Source organism: Lissotriton vulgaris, chromosome 7 (assembly GCF_964263255.1).
Source record: "Lissotriton vulgaris chromosome 7, aLisVul1.2, whole genome shotgun sequence".
Lineage (NCBI taxonomy): Eukaryota > Metazoa > Chordata > Amphibia > Caudata > Salamandridae > Lissotriton > Lissotriton vulgaris.
Genome location: NC_141695.1, coordinates 1442155535 through 1442169783, shown reverse-complemented (window position 1 = coordinate 1442169783; position 14249 = coordinate 1442155535). Strand labels below are relative to the sequence as shown.

General features: G+C 43.6%; 1 long non-coding RNA gene across 1 annotated transcript; it reads right to left on the bottom strand.

Annotated features, from left to right (window-relative positions):
* Window positions 1-1770: 1770 nt before the first annotated feature.
* Window positions 1771-2141, bottom strand: LOC147705802 (uncharacterized). Its single transcript, XR_015297325.1, has 3 exons — window positions 2076-2141; window positions 1921-1987; window positions 1771-1839 (listed from the first exon to the last, which is right to left on the bottom strand). It is a non-coding gene; the product is annotated as an uncharacterized LOC147705802 (long non-coding RNA).
* Window positions 2142-14249: the final 12108 nt, after the last annotated feature.

Genomic DNA, 14249 nt, shown 5'->3' with positions numbered 1-14249 from the left:
ATAGTCTCACGAATTCTCCATTCCGAATGGGAGAACCCGAGGAGGTCATGTAACCTCTTTGAGACCATAACTGCCCGTAATCGTGAACTACCCCGAAACCATACTGGCTATCGGTGTATATGGTGACTCGAATTTTGTTACCTGCTAAACAGGCACGCGTCAAAGCAATAATTTCAGCTACCTGAGCGGAATGTACTCCTTCCAGGCAAGCGGCTTCTACAACTCTGGTGATTGTGCAAACTGCATAAGCTGCTCTCAGCTGACCAATATCGTCTCTTACGCATGAACCATCAACAAAGAATATTTCATCGGGGTCAGTTAATGGCTCATCTACGATATCTGGTCTCGGTTTGGTGCATAGTTCAGTCACATCAAGGCAGTCATGATCTGTACAAATTTCATCATCCACCTCATTTGGAAGTGGCATCAACGTAGCAGGATTTAAGACGGAGCATCTTTTTAGGGTCACATTCTCAGCAGCCAATATGACTTGCTCGTAGCGTGTGAGCCTGCTATTCGTCAGATGCTGAGTCTTGGTCCTGGAGAAACTGGGGGGAGGCTTGGGCCCTGTCACTGACCGGCCTAGGCCACTAGCAATTTGAACAACAAAACAATGACCGGACAGTATTCGTTTAGCGTCAAAGTACACAACCCTACTGTAATGAATCACTGGGTTGGACAACCATTTGTATTGATTGACTTATTTTTTTATAAAGTGTTTTTGCATAAATATTTTTAGCATCAAAAGTTACATCACAACATTACATGAATTTACAAACAACACATTCTGTGAACTCAACAAAAAATCAAAACATTAGTTTCGTCCTGATATGTTTTTTTTGCAATCTTAAGAGTTTGTCTGCTACGTTCTGCTGCTTAGCCGTACCGCTCAAAGTGACCGTTGTGAAAAGTGTTGAGTCCGCGAGGAGCTTATCGATCTGTTCCTCACTGAATGATAATGTATCTTTGTCTGCCATAATATAGACCAGGAGACCTGGATGCAAAATAGATGCGAAGTGAAAAATAAATTACTTGTGACTTAAAGCCGTACGGGTAACAACCCGTTCTAGAACAAGGAGAAACTGGGGGGAGGCTTGGGCCCTGTCACTGACCGGCCTAGGCCACTAGCAATTTGAACAACAAAACAATGACCGGACAACACATTCTGTGAACTCAACAAAAAATCAAAACATTACAAAAAACAAAGAAATTGTCATCATTAATAACAAAGACAACTGTGAAAAGGCCTCAAATTAATCGCTTTACAGAGGCTCCAATCCTGAATTTCTAATGGACAAGGGGAATAATCTAAACGTAAACCTCCTTGTTACAACCATCACGAGACACATAGAAAAGATACCACATCCGGTGCTTAGGCTAGGAGAAACATAGGAATAGTAAAACAATTCCAAAATGGTTTTTTTTGTGTTAAATCCTAGCATGCCCTGATAGTTTCGTGTCTCGGAGGTGAAAACGTCGACGCGTTTCGAACCCAATGTCATTCAACGGGTTCTCCTCAGGACAGGGACTGGGGGGTCGTTGTCACTGTGAATTAATTAAGACATTGTATAAGTGAGGGATTTTCAAAGAATAGGCTGGTCGCGTGGACTCATCCACTTTTAAATCAAAGAAAGTACCTTATTTGTGAAACGGGGAACCTCTCCCTGCGGGAAGAATAAAAGATTGGATTTACATTAGATACACTCTCCCTCTGTTTGAGATGTGCTCTAAACACGTTGTGACAAAGAATCAAAGCGTACCTTGTTAGTAGGCGGGTTCGCCGCTATACAAGAACGTTGTGCCGGCCTTGGGTTGAATCTCTCCGTGTTAATCTGGGGACTGGGGAGAGTTTGGACTTAGTGTTTGTTTTTATCAAATTACTGTGTTTACAACGCGTAGGGTAGTAGAAAGTAATCCTACCTTTAAGCGTAGTAGGTAAATCGAATTAGGCGCGTGGGAGGCGGCGGCCCCCGCACGGGCTGGCGTGCTGTCAAAAAAGAAAGTGGTGCGCGTTTAGAATTGGTATATGAACGAGCGTTCAACAGAGGGATACGCGTTCCTGGCGGGTGACTTACTTTTCAGCACTAGATACTGGCTGTAGCGGTCCGGCACACGATGACTTCCAAGAGACTGTTTGTTTGGTATCTTTTCTATGTGTCTCGTGATGGTTGTAACAAGGAGGTTTACGTTTAGATTATTCCCCTTGTCCATTAGAAATTCAGGATTGGAGCCTCTGTAAAGCGATTAATTTGAGGCCTTTTCACAGTTGTCTTTGTTATTAATGATGACAATTTCTTTGTTTTTTGTAATGTTTTGATTTTTTGTTGAGTTCACAGAATGTGTTGTTTGTAAATTCATGTAATGTTGTGATGTAACTTTTGATGCTAAAAATATTTATGCAAAAACACTTTATAAAAAAATAAGTCAATCAATACAAATGGTTGTCCAACCCAGTGATTCATTACATTAGGGTTGTGTACTTTGAGTCTTGGTCCTGGTCATTAACAATTCCACAGAATGCGGTACGTACACCACTAACTGATGTCCCATTACCACACTCTCACATCGTTCAATGCTGACACCCGTTGCGGCTACGGATTTGAGACATCCGGGCAACGCTGCGGCTACTGGATCTAATGTAGCCGAAAAATACGCAACTGGCCTACGCGCATCTCCGTGTATCTGGGCCAAAACTGCTAAAGCGCATCCCTCTCTTTCGCAGCAGTAAAGCAAGAATGGTTTTGTGTAATCAGGCATTCCTAAAGCCGGGGCGCGACACAAGTCCTCCCTCAGCTGCAAAAATGCCATCAAACAATCTTTGTCCCATGGTACCGGATCACTCACTCCTTTGTGCGTCAGTTGTAATAACGGTTTTGCCTTCAGTGAAAAGTTGGCTATCCACTGTCGACAATAACCGACCATGCCTAGAAACATCCTGACTTCTCTCTGTGTTTTAGGCGCGTTCATTTTCATGATCGCCTCTATTCTGTCTGGAGACACCTTCCGTTTTCCTTTTTCAATCCTATGGCCCAAGTATTGCACTTCGGTAAGACAATATTGCAATTTACTTGGAGACACCTTATGTCCGTTCTCGGCCAAATGATTTAACAAGGTGATGGTGTCTACTCTGCAAGCTTCCTCTGTTTCTGACGCAACTAGGAGGTCGTCTATGTACTGGACCAGAACCGAATTCTTGGGCAGTACTAGACTTTCAAGATTTTTCTTCAGTAGCTGGTTAAAAATCGATGGGCTTTCTGTATACCCCTGAGGGATACGACACCATGTTAAAATGCGATTTTCCAGCTTAAAAGCGAAAAGATACTGGCTATCTTCATCTAAAGGAATCGAAAAGAAAGCCTGGCACAAATCTATCACGGTGAACCATTCAGCTTGGAACGGTATCTGAAATAATATCACTGATGGATTCGGTACCACTGGACAGCATGAGACAACAATATTATTAATCTTTCGAAGATCCTGCACTATTCTGTATTTTCCACTAGGCTTCTGTAAACCCATAATCGGGGAGTTACATGGACTACCCACGATCTCCTTCAGTATTCCCTGTTTAATCATGGATTCGATCACAGGCTTTATTCCTGCAATCGTCTCCGGTGTCAACTTGTATTGTGGTGTTCTTGGATACTCGGCATTGAGTCTTACCATGATCTTTACTGGTTCTACCCCTTTGATCAGTCCTATTTCTTCTCCAGTAAAATCCCACACCTCAGCTGACACTTTCTCCCTCAATTCTTGTGGAAGCTCCCCCACTGTTAAGGTAGGATATAGTTCCACGCATTCCTGCGAGTTTACAACCTTGAAATCGGCATCTTCATCATTGGTCTGCACTTCTACTCCTTCAGGTGTGCAATGTATTGTGCAATTCAGTTTACACAACAGATCTTTTCCTAGTAAACACACCGGGCTAGAATCACAGATCACAAACTGATGTTCGTCACTGTAATTCCCTATCTTCACTGACACTGGTTCTGTCAGAGGATTCGTCATCCTCTTGTTTGCGACTCCTACCACCTGAATCATCTCTCCTGATATCGGCAGACCTGGGACTACCGCTGATCTCAACGTGGATCTAGTGGCCCCCGTATCCACCAAAAAGGTCGTAGGACATCCAGCTACTTCGGCTTCTACGTATGGTCCTCTCTGATCTACTTCCAGGGCTGCTCCTAGAGTACAGTCTTCTTCCCTATTCACTCGTTGCCCTGTAAGAGGATCAACGTAGTAGCATTCTTCTCCTCCTACGAACAATGGCATCTGTCTATAGGTTTTCCCTCCATTTGTAATGCGAGGCGGTTGAGGAAACGGGGCTCAAGGAGTCTGAGTCCCCCCTTTGATAAACTTTCCCTTCGGGACTGTTGCTCCCTTAACCACGTTGTTCTGTACCTCTTCCTCCTCCTGTTCTAATTCGCCTGTCTCGACATTGTAAGGACACTCGCGTCTCCAATGTCCCACCTCGTTACACTGATGGCACCTTGTTGTCTTTTTCAGTGTCGCAATATCTATTCTCGATCTCGGTCTTTCTTCCTCATCTCTGCTCTGATTATTCTGTTTCTTTGCTGGCGTTCCTTTTCCCTGTTGCCGCTGTCCACCCTTTCCAGCTGCTTGCATCTGTACCAACATCAGCTTTTCCTTAAGCTTCTTTGCCTTCGAATCTATCTCATCGCTACAGTACCTTGCATACCTCAGAATCTCATCTAAAGGTTTGTTTTGCCAACAGATCAAATGCTGTTGAATCATCAGGCTTATGTCTGGTCTCAATCCGAGAACAAACTTCGACACAAACTGTCCTATGTCTTTAGGATCCATTACGTCCAACCCACTGTACTGTTTAAATGCTTTCAGTAACCTCTCGTAGAACTCGTCAACGGTCTCTTTAGGCTCCTGAGTTGTTCGATCTATCTTAACCCAGTCTATATCCTGCACCGGCACTTTCTCTTTTAGCCATGTTATTACTCTCTCGTATTTTTCCATGACTCTGTCTGATGGACCGCCTGTCCGTGCATCCCTCGGAGGCTCACAAGCGGGCCATTCAATACTAAGTTTACATGCCGTCCACAAATCTCCGGGTACTACGATATCGAACAAAGTGTTCAAATCGATCCACAGCACCTTAGAGATCTTCACGAATCTCTCTACCTGCTTGTACCACTCCACAGGATTCTCTCTAAGCTTTGGGAAAGAATTAGTGAATGCCGCTAAATCCCCCCTACTCCAGGGTACATGAACGTAGTTTCCGTTCGCGATTTCTCGCAAAGGGAAAGCTTCCATTCGCATTAGGTCTGTATCCTGGGACTTCACAAGTGCACTCCTTCTGACAGATCCCCTCTTGGACCATTTTTCCTCCCATCTATCCAGGTCTCTCCATATTCTGATACACATGATTAGTTCCCTTATGTGTACTCTTAGCCCAATCGTTCTACGCTCATCTAGATCCCGATCCGTGCAATTCAGCCTATGGTTGGCCTGTAAGGCTTTAGTTCGTGACATGTCTATCATATACTTTTCTGCTAATTCAGATAACTTTTCATGAGCTGCCCTTGCTTTTCGAGTAACATCCTTAGATAAAAACAGTATTTCATCTGGTTCGTACAGCTCTAACCTTTCTATTGCCACTGTGCCGTCAATTATTTCATCCAAGTCTGATTTCAAGCTCATTACATCAATCCGCTTTGCTTTTATTTCAGCTCTCAGTACGTCAGTCCTAGGTTGTTCTCTTACATCCCTCTCACCTCCACTATGCGCCCTACGCCTAAGCACAGGTGAGTGAGTTATGAGGAGTTTTTCTTCTATCTCTTTGTTCCCACCTCTCTAGATCCCAAGCTTTTCCATCTTCCCTTGGGGTGTGGTGGAACATTGCTCCATTCCCCATCACTACATTCCGTCCTTTTGGCTCGGTTTCTCCAGATACGATATAGGATCCTCCATGCTGTTCTAAACCACTGTAACTCGCTTGCTGTCTAGTGTCACTCAACAAACGGTAAGGTCCGTCACGGTCCTCCATGTTCCCGCGATCTCGTTCGTGATCACCGGATGCATGGCGAGACGTTTCGCGACTCCCTATAGTCTCATGACTTTGTTCTTGATCACCGGACGCATGGCGAGACCCTTCACGACTCTCCATGTTCCCGTGATTCCAATGTTGCACATTTTCATCCGGGGTATGGTGAGTGCATCTGAAAGTATTTCGGTACTCCTGCGTCCTTCGTTCTCCCTCACTAAAGGTGACGCGAGGCACTTCCCCACACCCTGCACTCCTGTCGTTGCACATTTGCCTATTGCCACTAGTAGTAGGACAAGTATCTCCCCTGCTTCCTTGACTCCCTCTCTCCCACTCTGGGCTGCTTTCGCCAGCTCCACAATGAGAGAGGATCCTGTTATCCTGGTCTCTCCATTCTGTTCCTGTTTCTAAGCCTTTATTCCGAGTCTCTTCGGCAGTATCCCATTCTCTCAGGTATTCCCTTAATTCCTTATAGGACTTTGGTTTCGGTCCCCTCAAATCCATTGATCCTCTTTGACCCCCTTGTTCTATCCAGGGACCCGTTGCGGAATCTAATGGGGTACTCCGACTCGTCGGTGCTAGTATCTGCCTCTGAGGATTTATTGCTTTGTTCCTATTCTCCATCTCTGCCCTTTCCCTGTCCCATCGTGCCTGTTCCTCCTGCTGGACCCCCTCTGGGTTGTAGATTGACACTATAGGACCTATGGTAACAGGTACTTGTAGAGCATCTAGCATTTGATACGACCTTGCATACTGCGTTTCTGGCACCTTCTGGACCACGAATCTTCCCACTACTCTCTGTTCGGAACTAGATTGAGGTACTTCCTCACCTTTCTTGGTATCCCACTCTGATGTGGGGAGCGATTTATATTCCCCCCACCTAGCTCCGTCCCCTTGCTGTAATACGGGACTTTCAGCTTCGCTGTTGTACGGAGGTGGTCTATCTGTTAATAGCCTCTCTATCAGATCGTCATCTGGTTCACTATCCTCATCTTCTTCTAGAGATTTCTTTTCTCCCGTAGTCTCTATCATGGTGAACAGTTTGTCTGCTTCTATCTTTTGCACTCTCCACTTCTTAGCTTCCTCATCCCATTTTGCATCCTGCACTGCTTTTACCGATCGTCTCACTCTTTCTTGGCGTCTCTTTAAGCTTTTTTCGTGCGCTGCTCTAAACCATGCACTAAGTGCTTCGAACTGTGTTGGCCTCGGTAGAGGTCTTGTTGCAAGCATTACTGCTTTCAGTTGGTTCAATACTTCTAGTTTAAACGTTCCGTATCTCGGAAACGTCAGTTCCTTATTCCCTTCTGTTAGCTTATTCCACTCGGAGATCCATAGTATCGAGTGTAAGCCTACGTTCACTGCCATATGATAAGCTGGTGTGCCTTCTGGTGGAGCTTCTTCTCCTGCATATAAGTTTCTTCTATCTCTCCTAAAAATTGCCCTTAAACGTTTGAAACACTTCATTTTCAGTAATCTACGATTTTCCTTATTAATTCTCTCCTTTGTTTACGTCCCGATGACAAAACCACCAATCCCTGTGCGATTCTCGCTAATCAGCCTATTCCAACGCGGTTCTACGCTAACCGACCAATCTCAGCGCGACTCTACGCTGACGTCACTCGTCCCTTCTGCAGCAGTTCCCCTCCTTTCTCAGCTTGCCTCGCGGTCTTGCATACGTCTCATTCATACGCCGAAAAATGACTACTTCCGTCCAAGCGATCACTTTTCTCTGACTGTACGGCCACAGTCTAACTGTAATTGCTACCTCGACTGACGAAACGTCTTCCCTCTGACGGTCAGACGCTTGCCTCAACTGATAGGTTACTTACACACAGTAAACGTACGACCAGCGTCCGTTACTCATACACTCACTCAAACACTCCCCCTATCATCGGTCTGCGGGCGATCAATGGTACCTCATGACCCCCTTCAAATGGTAGACAAATTACTCTGGGTGTTCGATACACCCGAACCACTTAAGCCCTCTCTGGACATAAGATTTTATCCGGTTGCGCGCGCTCACAACCTTCCCTCAATCACACTACAGGCATTCAACTCCGCTTGACATTACAACACAGGTACAACATAAAACACCGCAATCTGGCAACGCATGACCCTTATACTCACTCTCGACCGACTCTGCTGCTTTTCTCTCGACGCACCGTCAGCACCGTCTTCGGCAGGGATTCTTCTTCTGGTCGTCGATGACTAGGGACCTTGGGGTAAACTAAACCTGACCTAGGTTGTCTTCCTCAAGAAGAAAACCATCTTTCTCTGCTACCAACTGCGGGGAATGAGATTTTGATACCCTTTTTAATCACTTAGATATTAATCTCATTCATCAATTTGGATCGGTTATTTTCTGTCATTGAGTAAAAGACAAACCCCACATAGGTTAGATAAACCCCATAAACTGACGCAACTCTGAAGAACCACTTACAACTGATAAAGTTTAAAAGGTTTAATATAAAATTAAGAAAAGTTGCAATTACAATCCTCTCAGGATAAAATTCAACAAATATACAGGAACTAGAAGGAACATAAATTCCCTAAAGAACCTCAGTCTACAAAAGAAATACAATTAAAGTCAGTTCCAGAATCAACAAATTAAAAGCATAGATATAATGTGGTTCTGTTGCGTCATCTAAAAGAAAAGAATACAAGTTAAATCTGTCCCTACTCTATGCTAGGTGACATCCCTACTTCGCAAGTTTCTAGTACCCTAAAAAGGTGTCAGCAGTTTGACTTCCAAAGAAGTTCAAACTCTCTTAGCCTCTAAAGGTAACTTATCAAGAAGCAGTACCCTTTCTGCCTACCCATCCGCTCTCTAAGGGTCCTCGGCCTACTGCTCTCTTGCGCTCTGATCTCTCTCAGCGCATCTGCTCAAATCATCTGCCCTTCCTAACTTGCCTCTCGCTGTTCTCGCTCCCTTCTCGCTCTCTTCTCGCTCTCTTCTCCCCGGGGTGCTGTCCCTAAAATACACAATCACAGTGTGGGTGGAACGCCCCTTCGACGCCCACCACGGACTTTCCCCCATGATGTCATTTTCTAGCTCTTTCCATGGCTTCGTCTCTTCGCGTCGTCCGTTAAGTTGACCTTTCTTCTTAGACGCCATCTTCGTCTTCTTGCTGGTGACTTCATTGACATTGCATTTGACACTTTCGGAGCAAAAGTCTATCACCTCATCAGAACTTTACTGTTTACGACTATATAAGTAACCTTTCTTGGTCCTGTGAATGGTCATTTCAAAACAAGACTCAAATTCCAAGCGTCTCCTCTCACGTTTAGGCAATAAACTTCGTCCGACATTGTCACCTTAAATCTAGCAAACTTAGACTCCTTGGCTCGCACTTCACATCAAGTCTATTCACGACTCCTGTGAGCCCACTAAATTACCAACAGCGGACTACACTCCTGCGAACCCTTGGTCAGTCAGGTTAAAATCACAAATGACCTAAACTCTACAAAACTTCTTCTACACAGTATAACCTTTAACACACATTTATATATAATCGCATTTAGCAAATCCTTTGCTTATATGTGAATACACTTTACATAGAATATAAATTTATCCTCGTTCTTTACATCGTTATGTATGCTTTCTGCACATTTCTCCATGTTACATCTCTCACCATTTCTCCATTTAAAGTTACACACGTACATAAATTCCACTTTGCACGTTCTTCCATTCGTAAGCATTTCTACATTAGCCCACTATGAATACGAGCCTTCTAAATATAATGCACGTTCAAGAGTAAATACAATTACATTTCCTATATTACTTTGGTTACGTCTGTTAACTTTATACTATAAGTGTCAACTTCACGTTACGATATACATTTCATTCCTACGTTTATACGATATGCTTGTAAATATGACTCGGATATACTTTTTATTCAAATTGCGCTCTCTCAGTTGTATGTTATTTACCCTTACAAGTTGACCTAGTGGTTGTTTTGCTTTCATTAAAAATTGGGAGGAATGTTGTGTCCTGCTGGACATGTTCTAGTGTCTCAGCAGACACCACTCCCTTGGGGGAGTGGACACACATGCACCCCACACCCATCCATCACAGCCGTCATGATTGACGTGAGCCTGTTAATAAAATGGCCCAGGTGCACGTGCTCTAGGCCAGTTCCAGTACCACCACTAACCGTGTCTGTGTCGTCATTCCTTAGTTATGTGGACCCAGAGCCCACGACACAACACTGAGCACACACAGTCAGACATTCAATGTTCGGTGGTGCGCACACACAGTCAGACATTCCATGTTCAGTACTGCGGAGCACATATTATCAGGTGGTCCATTGTCCACGCCGAACCCACACTGGCAAACATTCCATATTCACTGCTAAGTACATATGGTCATGCCCCCCCTGTTCAGTGCTGATCACACACGATCAGATATTCCGTGTTCAGCGCTGCGCACACATGGTCAGACATTCCTTGCCCACTTATCCCAGAGTGTCCTGTCACTGCTTGACGACCCTTGTACACAGATAATGACGAACGTCCTATACCGAGTGTCACAGCACCATTCTAAGAGCAGCTTTCTCTGTATGCAGGTCAGACATTCAGTGATCAATCTTCCAGACATCGTGGAGAGGGTGTAGAAACCACTACAGAGAGAAGAGTGAGTGAGAGAGAGAGGCAGGGTGAGTGAGAGTGAGGGGGCTCAATAATATGCTTGGCCCAGGGCCTCAAAAATCCATAAGATGTCCCTGTGTGCATGTGTGCTTCCTTTCAGCCAGCAGCGCTTCAGCATCAGGACATGCATGTCCGGCTTGTTTGTCTGGTCAGCTTGCCCAGATTAATTGCTGCCACTGTAGTTAAGACCCTCAGGAGGTGAACACATCTAAAAAAAACAGGAAAAATATGCTGCATGGCTAAACACTTATACTGTCTAAAGGGCGAGGCCCTTTGGCTATGCTAATGCTTGTTCTAACTTGAAGCCCACAGACTCTCAACATTGTCCCTTGGGTGTTGTAGACTTTGTGCCACATTTAATTTGCCAAAGGACGTTTCGCCACCTGCCCTGCAGTATCTAATTAAACAACGTGCAGTTAGAGGTGATGAAATGCCAGTGGGCAGGGTGGGGGGGACAGCAAGGGCATAGGACCCCCGACCCCTGTCAAAAAATAAGCAGCAATCCCCACGGACCAAACACCGGTGTCAAGAATGTGTCGTGTTTACCTAGCCAGCTGAAACTTTAGGGGGCATATTATCAAAAACGGCGTTAAAATTATCGCTGCTTTAACTGCCGCTAAAGCGGCGGTAATGGGCTTGATAATATGCCTTTGAGAATTCCAATAGAAGCCCATGTTCACGCCAGAACATGGGCTTCTATGGGAATTCACATTTCTTGATAATATGCCCCCAGGATTGCATGTCTACCCTCGCTCACTGGCCGATAACAGCTGATGTTCAGGCTGTTTATTCTTTGACTTTTATACTTTGTACTACATGAAGCCACCAAGAAAATTATAGATTTATGTTAGCCGCCATAGCGCAGTGCCTGCATTGAGGAACTATTACTGTATTAGCAGATGAATCTCTAAAGTCCCCTCCACAATTGAGATATCTACTTAAGGTGACAGAAATAACATCATCTGATAAATTAGTGTGCTGTCCTAGAATGTGGCTGGTCTACTCTGTGCCAAAAAATAAGCGATGAAAAATTGAATAATTTTATAACGCAATATCATATTATTTTATTGCAAGAGAACAGGACAATTCTCTTTTGTATGATTTAATCCTTTTATAGTCCTGCTGCGCTATCTACCTCTATCCAGGTCAAAGGTGGCTTGTTAATCTGGCTAGCATAAAATGTAACTCAGCAGAATGGAAAATTAATTCACCAAACACAAGCTTTTGAACTGACTTTTAGACAAGGCTTTAAAACTATTTTAATCAATTTCTATAATGACCATTACGGTTCATTTCCATCAGCTAACCTTGCTCTCCGTGCCTTGTTTCGGAGTCAGACATCAGTTTGCCGCCCCTGTACAGCGTGCAAAGCTGCTAAAATGTTATTAGCTGCTGAATTTAATACTAGGTTAGGCAGAATGGGCAATAATTTGTCTTGTGATGAGCAAAGAGAAGCTAGGACCGCTGGCCAGCTGGAACTAGTCGCAGGCTTGTAAAATATTGATCCTCATGGGTGTGTCATATTTGATATTGTAGCTACGTATATCCTCATTTGTTCAAATGTGTATTATATAAATGATATTTTGAGTGAACCTGCTTTTCAGGCCAAAGGGTCGCTTAATAGCATTGGCTTAATCTTTGGCAGTATTAGTTTTCTTCAGTGGGTGGTGGATTTCAAATGATGCTTTTAAATAGGAGGAGCATTCATACCTATCTTGTTGCGACATTTGACTTCCCAGTGTCAATGAACCACTCAAGCATTTTTTTTTCCTAGAAGTGAAACTAAAGTTGGTGAAAGTTAGCCCATTGTTCTCCAGCAAAGGGTAGTTGTTCCTTGTTTAGATTGTGTTGAAACCTGACTGAATTAGATTTCTAAGGACTCTAAAAGATTGTGGCATGTGCCAATTTCACACACTATATAGCTGAAACTTTGAGGGCTGCCAATTGTAGGTACCCCCCCTGGGAAGTAAATAAGTAGATATAAATGTAGGCAGGTCAACAATGCCCTGCACTTTAGACAAAATAACAGATACTAATTTGTAATTGGTGAGTATAGAAAGCAAATTTCATGTCCAGTAAAAAAGAAGCATAGGTAAAACCATCCGATTATTTAATAGACCTGAGAGAGTTTTAATAGCTTACAAATACTACTGTCCCACTCTCAGATGATAGTAGAAGTCATGTGAACATCCTGGTGTAGAGTGGGTAACTCATGTATTCACTCTCTATGGTGCCCAGTGGACATTTATAAACATAGGGTCTGATTCACTAACTGAATTTTGAGGTAAGTAAAGTAGTACTACCCTAGTTCTAACTACTTACTACAAAACGCATTGCACAATCCTAAGGGTGAAGTTCTCTATTTCATCCCCTCATATCTTTTCTCTGAAGATCTCAGCACATGTAAGATTACCACTTAGGGGCCTATTTCTCCGACCGACATCGACAGTTTCAATTCTGACCGCCTAACTTCAATGTAATGGTTTGTGCTTGAAGTTGTTAAAACCTCAAAAAGATGCACTAACATAGACCATTTGCTCACACAGAGGGAGAACAAATGTATTTGGTCATGTGGAACAGTAGAAAAGGGATTGAATTCACTTATTGAGTGGCACACTCTGGCTACTTTACATTAAATCTAACATTTGCATCTACGTTATACATTGTGCCCAGTAGTATTATGGTGTGCTAAGGTGCCTGATATATAATTCAATCAAAGGGCACCATATTTAATGTGATAACCTCTTGGTGCTTCCATATACATGACTGTCCCATTACTGATAGAGGGCAGAATAACGCTGTTGGTTTTTGTCAATGTCGACAATGTGTGAGCCCTACATATGGCACAATCTAGTCAAAACACAATTTGTGGGAAAAAGTATGTTTAGGATACCTAACTTCGACTACTATATATCCATATCGAGCTGTATATTGAATAACCACAGACCCACTACAAGATAGCCGCCACATACGATCCAACACTGACGTCATCCAAAAAACGTGTGTTGTGATCTGTTTTAAACATGGCGATATCGGGACTCGGGTAACTCGGTCTCTTGGTAGCTGAGCTGACGGGGCGATCTTTGAGACGCTTCCTGTAATCCATCCAAGTAAGTTAGAATCCATATGCAATTCTGAATGTTACACGGTCCGGTATGCTATCAGAGGTCTCGAGTTGTTCCGGTTTAATGACCGCTTGTTTTTGTATATAGGTGATCGGCAGTCGACACTCTGCATCTAGTGAGTAGCTTCCCTACTTTGGGTGTACTGATATATTGGTCTTTGCATGGTCACATTGTGAACTCATGTATTAAAGTTTTACCATTGATTTATGTCTCTGCAGGTTATTGTTGTATCATTAATTGTTAATGTAAGTACCCTTGTCACTGTTTCACATATTGTGGTGTTACTCGGAGACATTAGCAGATCAGGGCGATTCTTATTGATTCTTATTGATTCATATTGTGTTTTACACCATTATTTGAGAAACGTGACAGAGGAAATTAATTTCGCTCTCCTGTGAGATGGAACTACCCTGAATAAGGTGAATACATCTGTAGCCCAGATGACACGTTTTTAACATGGT